An 8,292-nucleotide genomic window follows, 5' to 3' on the forward strand; every position below is an offset into this window, starting at 1 on the left:
GCGGACTTCCTCCTGGGTCCGGGCGCTTGCGAGCCCAGGCGGGTGCTTCGGAAGGGCGGGGGGAGGGGCGGGGCACAGAAGGACCTCCCCGCCCACACGCTTTCAGCAGAATAAAACGGCCTGGCCTAGCCCCGCCCCCTTTCCTCGGTGGCCGAGGTCCTGCAGGGTGGGCCCAGGCCTGGAGCTGGGAGAGCGAGTTCGCATCCCAGCAGTCCTAACACACTGTCTCTTCCTGTACAGGACCTCCTCTCTGAGACTCACATCTTGAATGAGAGGGCACGTCCTATCCAGCAATTTAAAACTGAGGTGATGTGTATGAATTAATATGGAGAGAGCCCCAAGATACGCTTTCAGAATAGTATAGAGTACATTCACTAAAAAACAAACAAACAAAAACCCCAACAAACCAACCATGGTTTTGTATTTACCTATATATGTATGTAAATGTGTAGAGAAAGGTCTGAAAACTACACGGCCAATAAGAACAGAGATTGTCACTGAAAGAAGAAAGGAACATTGGGATCAGGGAGAAAGAGGTGAACTTTCTTCTATTTTTTTTAAACTAGAGAGTATTTGTTTTTATTTGTGTAATTAAAATGATAATAATAAATGAGAAGATTGGAATATATGGTTAAGGAGGGTCTTTTTCTCCAAATGTTTTATTATGAAATTTCCCAAACATACAGCAAAATTGAAAGACTTTTACAACAAAACCCCTATACTCACCACCTTCATTCTACCATTAACATTCTACTTGCTTCATCACGTGTCTGGCCATCTAGCTGTACATCAATTCATCTTTGAAATGTATTTCAAAGTAAATTACTTTGGGGGCTTCCCTGGTGGCACAGTGGTTAAGAATCCGCCTGCCAACGCAGGGAACACGGGTTCGAGCCCTGGTCCAGGAAGATCCCACATGCCGTGGAGCAACTAAGCCCATGCACTGTAATTACTGAGCTTGCGCTCTAGAGCCCGCGAGTCACAACGACTGAGCCCACGTGCCACAACTACTGAAGCCCGGGGGCCTAGAGCCCGTGCTCCGCAACAAGAGAAGCCACCACAATGAGAAGCCCACGCACTGGGACAAAGAGTAGCCCCCGCTCGACATAACTAGAGAAAGCCTGAATGCAGCAACGAAGATCCAACACAGCCAAAAATAAAAAAATAAAAATAAATTAAAAAAAAAAAGTAAATTACTTTGGCATACATATTAGTTCAATGTTTGCTTACAAAATTTAATGTAAAATTTACATACAACAAAGTGAATAAGATTAAGTGTTCATTTGCTGAATTTTTGCAAATGGATATACATCCATGTAACTTCAACCCTGTTAAAATAGATTGCCATCAATCCTGAAAGTTTCCCTTTGTCCTACAGTATATTTTAATTGCCAACATTCTATGAGTCAGCATTCCACACAGGGCCAGGTATATAGTAAGTGCTCAATAAATGTTTGTTGAAGGACGAATGTGCACATGGCCTGCTCCCCTGAGGGCAGGACGATGTCTTTTTCTCTTGCATTTCCCACAGAACTGATACACAGTAAATGCTTAATAAAGACTTACTGATTGTATTAGTTATTCATTGCTGTGTAACAAATTATCCCTAAATTTAGCAGTTTAAAGCATTATAAGCAGTTATTATCTCACCCAGTTTCTGTGGGTCAGGAATCTGGGAGCAGCTTAGCTTAGTGGTTCTGGCTTGGGGTCTCTCATGAAGCAGGCAAGGGTCAGCCTGATCTGCAGTCTTCTGAAGGATAGACTGGAGCTGAGGATCCATTTCCAGGATGACTCACTCATATGACTGTTGGCAGGAGGCCCAGGTCCTCATTACATGAACCTCTCCATAAGCCTGCCTGAGTGTGCTTATGTGGCTGGCTTCCCCCAGAGAGAGTGATCTGGGAGAGCAAGGTGACACATCACACTGGGTACACAGGTCATCTCTAGTCAGTGTGGGAGTGGTCCACACAAGAGCAAGAATGCCAGGAGGTGAGACTACTTGAGGACTTCTTGGAGAAGAAAGCCATTATGAATATGGATTCAGATTTTCTGAGCACTTGCTTTGTGCTGGATGCTGTGTTGGGCTCCTGGAGGGAATGTAAGGATGAGTCACAACCAGTTCTCCCCCTTCCCCTCACAAGATCAAGATCTCTTTGTGTGTGTGTGTGTGTTGGAGGTGGAGATGGGGAGGTCAGACAGACATGGAAACAGATGACAGTGTTGTAGAGTATGATAAATCTCACAATAGTGGTTTTTAAAATTGCTTTTCTGTAATTCATGTTCATGACACAACATTTGAGATAACATCATGAAGAGAGAGTTTCCTTTCCTCCATATTTTACAGCGGTACATTCCTCTAGCTCAGACGCAACAACTATAACCTGTTTTGTATATGCTTCCAGAACTATGTGTTCCATGCATAGACACAAAGACATTTACTGCCCTCTTTAAACAAAAAGCACCATCCATAGTTCATTATTCTGCACCTTGTTTTTCTTTTTTCCACTTACTCTATCTTGGAAACAATTCCATATCAGTACACAGAGAGCTACTTCATTCTTACTTATGGCTGCATGGTATTCTATTGTCTGCCTGAGTCTCGGTTTATTTAACCAGTCCTTTTTATCACCGAACGTCTGGTTTCTCCCTTTCTTTCTTTCTTTCTTTCTTTCTTTTGGCCGTGACACGCAGCATGCAGGATGCAGGGATCTTAGTTCCCCGACCAGGGATGGAAACTGTGTCCCCTGTATTGGGAGCACAGAGTCTTAACCATTGAACCACTGGGGATGTCCCAACATTTGGTTTATTTCTAACCTCTTGTTCTTAGAAGCAAAGCTGCAACGATTTTCCTTGCATAGCCATCGTTTCCATTTTGTGCCTATGAATGCAGGAGAAATTCCTGGAATTGAAATTGTTGCATCAAAGGGTGTGTGCATTTAAAACATTGGTAGATATTGCTAAATAGGTTTTTTTAAAAAAATTTGGTTGCCCCAGGTCTTAGTTGCGGCTTGCCAGCTCCTTAGTTGCGGCATGTGAACTCTTAGTTGCAGCATGCATGTGGGATCTAGATCCCTGACCAGGGGTCGAAGCCGGGCCCCCTGCATTGGGAGCGTGGAGTCTTAACCACTGCACCACCAGGGAAGTCCCCCGCTAAGTAGGCTTCATGCCAACTTGCCCTCCCACTTAAAACATGTGAGTGCCTGTTTCTTCACACTACACACACGGTAAGTTATCAAACTTTCCGAACTTTGCCAATCTAGTAATTGAAAAATGGTTTCTCAATGTAGTTTTAATTTGCATTTTTCTTATTAGAGTGAGGCTGAACACCTTGTCACATGTCTCAGAACCAATTGTATTTTCTTTTCTGTGAACTGAATAAATAATTTGCCTATTTTTCTGCTGGGCTGTGGGTCCTTATTATTTATTTGAACGTTCTCTTTACACATCAAAGGCACTGTCTGCATGATAAGCTTCAAAAATAATTTTTTGGAAAAAGTTGCTTTTAGACAGAGATGAGAAGTTTCTACAGGTCACGTCATTTTCTGTGCATCACTGCAGGGCTGCCTAAGGGCTAAGCGGGCAGCCGTGCCATGTAGAGTTCTAGAAGGTGATGCTAGGATCTGGCGCTGGGGTTGGGGGAGGAGGGGTGGGCAAGGAGGCATTTTTAGCTCTCACACTAGATGGAAAGGGCTGTCTCAGAAGACAGCAAGCTCCCCAGGGCAGGAAGTGGGCAAGACAGGCTGGCCTGGCTCTAAGACCTTTTGCCCTTCATCTGGAATGTCTGCGGATAGACAAGTCAGAAAGGGGAAGACACACAAACAGGGCTGTCAATTTCTGATCATTTGGGCCTTGAGTGGGTGGTTACTGCATCTGGAACATTATTTGTTTATTTATTTATTTATTTTTTTAATTAAAAAAATTTTTTTGGCCTCGCGGCTTGTGGGATCTTAGTTCCCCGATCAGGGATTGAACCCAGGCTCTTGGCAGTGAAAGTGCAGAGTCCTAACCAATGGACCACCAGGGAATTCCCATGTAACATTATTTAATAGTAATATAAACTCCTTAGAATGTAAGCTCCATGAGGCCAGCGTTCAAGCGCTAAATAAATAGCTGTGAAATGAAGAATGAATGAATGAATCTAATCAAAGGATGTGAGAGGTTGCTGTTTCTGAGCCAGAAGGGAGCCCTCTTCCCCTCCCTCCCTCTTTGAAACTGCCCTCTCCTCTTCCTTCCTCTTACCGCATCTGAGTCAGGTCTTAGCATCTCTCCTCTGGTCCTTGTCCCCGCACCCCCCCCGAGTCCCCCAGTGCCCAGGCTTCTCTTGACTCCCCTCCAAGCAGCTAGATTCACTTCAAGAAAATGCAAGCCCATTAGCTCGCTCCCCACTGCCTATACATCCCAGCCTGCCCCTTCAGGGCCTTCTCAGTCTGCCCACTTCTCTGGTTTCCTCTCCTATGAGTGCTGCCCCTCACCTCACACATCCCATGTTCCTCCAGAAAAAATAATGGTCACATTGACTGAGCACTTCCTAGATGTACTTTTACATGGATTATCTTGTTTAAGCCTCACAACAATCTATGAGACCTATGAGGGCAATGCTATTATTATCTCATGTGATAGATGAGGAAACGAAGACCCAGAGAGACATTTAGGGGCTTACCCCAAGGTCACCCAACTAGCAGATGACAGAGTTGGAACTGAAAACCACTCAGTCTGACCCTGGAGCCAGAGTGCTTAAGTGTCTCGGACTGTGCCATGCTCCTTCTGGCTCCCCTGCCTGTGCTCATGCTGGGCCCCCCAAAGGGCTCTCCCTGCTATTGTCAACCTGCCAAAAATCTTGCTCATCCTTCAAGGTCTCGCTCATACGTCACCTCCTCCGAGAAGCTTTTTCCAGCTTCCTCAGAAAGAGCCGGTTTCACACTCTTTGATTTTACAGTTGAGAATTTTGTGCTGTGATAATTTGGGGACCATCAGGCTAGGAACCCCCCCAGTGGGCAGGGATTATTCTGTATCTCCTTCTAGTGTCTAGCACAACCGCTGGCACACAGTGGGTGATCTCTAAATGACAGTGACTGAATGGCAGTGGCCCCAGGACTCCTCCCCAACACGCGGTTGTGAAGGACTGCTAGGAGTCTCCAGGGCCCCCAAATGGGAGGGGCTTCAGTGTAAGGGGCAGCTGGAGACATTTTCACTACCCACCACTTGTCTATGGGTCAAGACTGTCCCCAGGCGATCCAGCTGGTGGGGGAGTTCCATCATTATGCCACCCCTACTGGTCTTTGGGAATCAACTATCCACTGCCAGGGGCATTTCCCGTCTTGCAGTGAACTGAACCATGATGGGAAGTGATCCTGGCAGGGTTTCTGAGTGCTATAGGAGGAAGTGTGGCCAGCGTCCCCATGCTCAGAGCCCGGGTCACCCCAGCCAGGGCCCTTTGGACCTCAGAAACCAAGGGGTTGCATGGCTTTGGTAAGAAGGCAGTTCCGGGGGGTGTGGGGACTTCCTCGGGGTGTGCGGGAAATTGCTCCATCCTTGGAGCTGTGGGGTAAGAGCTGTCCCAGTGCCTCTCAGCAGCCCTGTCATCGTGCTCAGGCTAGGACTGTGGGCAATTTCCAAGCTTGAGCCTCTTGCAAAGCCCTCAGCCCTTTGAGAGGGACCCCATTTCTTTGGCCTCTGCCCCTCATCAACAGACTTCTCCCTTATGGCTGCCTCACTCAGGAACTTACTAGGGCACCCCAAGGCCTCGGGTCCAAATGCCTCAGCCTGCAATCATTATATCCCAAAGACTGGTAGAGAGGAGAGCAGAGCAGGTAGGAGCCTGGGTTCTGGGGTTAGCCAGATATGGGTCCAATTCCCAGCTCACTGTGTGACCTTGGGTCATTCATTTCACCTCCTTGAGCTCCAGTTCCTTCATCCATAAAATGAGGATAAATAAATTTGAAAACATCAAAATTAAGGATTTGTCCAATGGAAAATTTGTTCAAAGGAAGGCACCACAGACCAATGGTTCTCAAAGTGTGGTCCCTGAACCATCAGCATCACCAGAGTACTTGTTAAAAACACAAGTGCTGGGACTTCCCTGGTGGCGCTGTGGTTAAGAATCCGCCTGCCAATGCAGGGGACACGGGTTCGAGCCCTGGTCCAGGAAGATCCCACACATACCACAGAGCAAATAAGCCTGTGCGCCACAACTACTGAGCCTGCACTCTAGAGCCCGTGAGCCACAACTACTGAGCCTGTGTGCCACAACTACTGAAGCCTGCATGCCTAGAGCTCATGCTCTGCAACAAAGACAAGCCACCCCAATGAGAAGCCCGCGCACCACAACGAAGAGTAGCCCCTCCTTGCCCCAACTAGAGAAAGCCTGTGTTCAGCAACGAGGACCCAATGCAGCCAAAAAAAAATAAATAAATAAATTTATTTATTAAAAAAAAAAACACACAAGTGCTAAAAACAAACAAACAAAACCAAAAACGCAAGCTCTTAGGTCCCATCTCTGTTCTGTTGAGTCAGAAACTCTAGGGTGGGGATCAGGAGATTCTGATAAATGCTGAAGTTGGAGAACCACTGCCATAAATAACAGATGGGCAATGCACTAGGAGAAGATACTTGTAACAACAATATCCAACAAGAGATTAATATCTAAAATTTATAAGCTACTCCTACAAATCAACAAGAAAAAACAGGAAATCCAGGAGATAATGGAGAAAAGATATGGACAGACAATTCATTGAAGGGGAAGCCTAAATCCCTGACAAGTATAGGAGGTTCTGAATCTCAGGATTGACAGAGAAACGCAAGTTAAAACAACGAGATGCCATCTTACACCCAAACTAGGCAAAAGTTACAAAGTCAGATAATGTAAAAGTTGTTGAAAATGTGGGGAGACAACATCCCTCACACGCTACTAGTGGAGCCATCCTAGCAGATTTTAGTGAAAATTAAAACAGAGATGCTCTATGATCTAGTAATTCTACTCTTGGGTATAGAGCTCAAAGAAATTTTCACACAGTTCCATAAGGGTCATGCACAAAGATGTTCATCACAGCGTGGTTTATGGTAAGAGGGAACTGGAAGCAACCTGAGTGCCCATCACTGGGGGAATGAATAAATAAAACAGTGGATGCTCAGCTTGGAATATTTTGTGGTGGTTGGATGTAATAATTTAGGTTTTTACACAGCAACATGAGTAGATCTTTTTTTTTTTTTAATAAATTTATTTATTTTTGGCTGCATTGGGTCTTCATTGCTGCGCGAGGGCTTTCTCTAGTTGCGGCGAGCGGGGGCTACTCTTCGTTGTGGTGCTCGGGCCTCTCATTGCGGTGGCTTCTCTTGTTGCGGAGCACAGGCTTTAGGCATGCGGGCTTCAGTAGCTGTGGCTCGCGGGCTCTAGAGCGCAGGCTCAGTAGTTGTGGCGCACGGGCTTAGTTGCTCCATGGCATGTGGGATCTTCCCGGACCAAGGCTCAAACCCGTGTCCCCTGCATTGGCAGGCAGATTCTTAACTGCTGCACCACCAGGGAAGTCCCAACATGAGTAGATCTTAAAAACATATTATGGCGTGAAAAAGGAAACAACAGAATGAGATCCTTATACAATACCATTTATGTAATATAAACACACACACAGAAGACATTGTACATTTTATGTCCAGGGATATATATCAACACATAGGGGTGGGGTGCCTATTGTAGGGAGGGGAAGGATTGTGGGGATGTGTGGATGGAGTTCGGGGAATATAAAACAAAGTTAGACATCAGAAGGGCCTTTCATGGATCAGTTATGATGGGATGGTCATTTGCCACGAACTGAGTATAACTCATGGAACTCTCTGGATCTGAAGCCCTAATAATAATAATGATATTATTTTAACAATGGTGATAATAGTACCTACCTCACGGTAAGTGCCCTATGTCTGGCCATGTAAAGTTCTACAAATAAATTTTAGCTCTTCTATGCAATCCTCTTGCCTCTTCTCAGGGCTTCTTTCTTTCAGCCTCTGAGCCTTTACTGAGGCTGTGCTGAGTCCTGTCCTTATGCTGACTTCTCTTCCCCTCCAACCCTGTCTTCAGACTTCTTTGACTGCCCCAGATGCGAAGGCTTGTCTGCAGAATCTTGGGTACTTTTCATTTGGGCCTCGAGCACTGAGCCAGGCTGTAATAGAGCTGTGAGGGGCAATTCCTATTTCCTCCTCCCAAACTGTGAGCTCCCTGAGGGCCTTCTCACCTCCACCTCAGTTCCTGTCCCGTTGCACACAGGTAAAGACAGGTAAACTGAGTCAGAAAGTGTTCGA

This window comes from Balaenoptera musculus, chromosome 15, assembly GCF_009873245.2.
Source record: "Balaenoptera musculus isolate JJ_BM4_2016_0621 chromosome 15, mBalMus1.pri.v3, whole genome shotgun sequence".
NCBI lineage: Eukaryota > Metazoa > Chordata > Mammalia > Artiodactyla > Balaenopteridae > Balaenoptera > Balaenoptera musculus.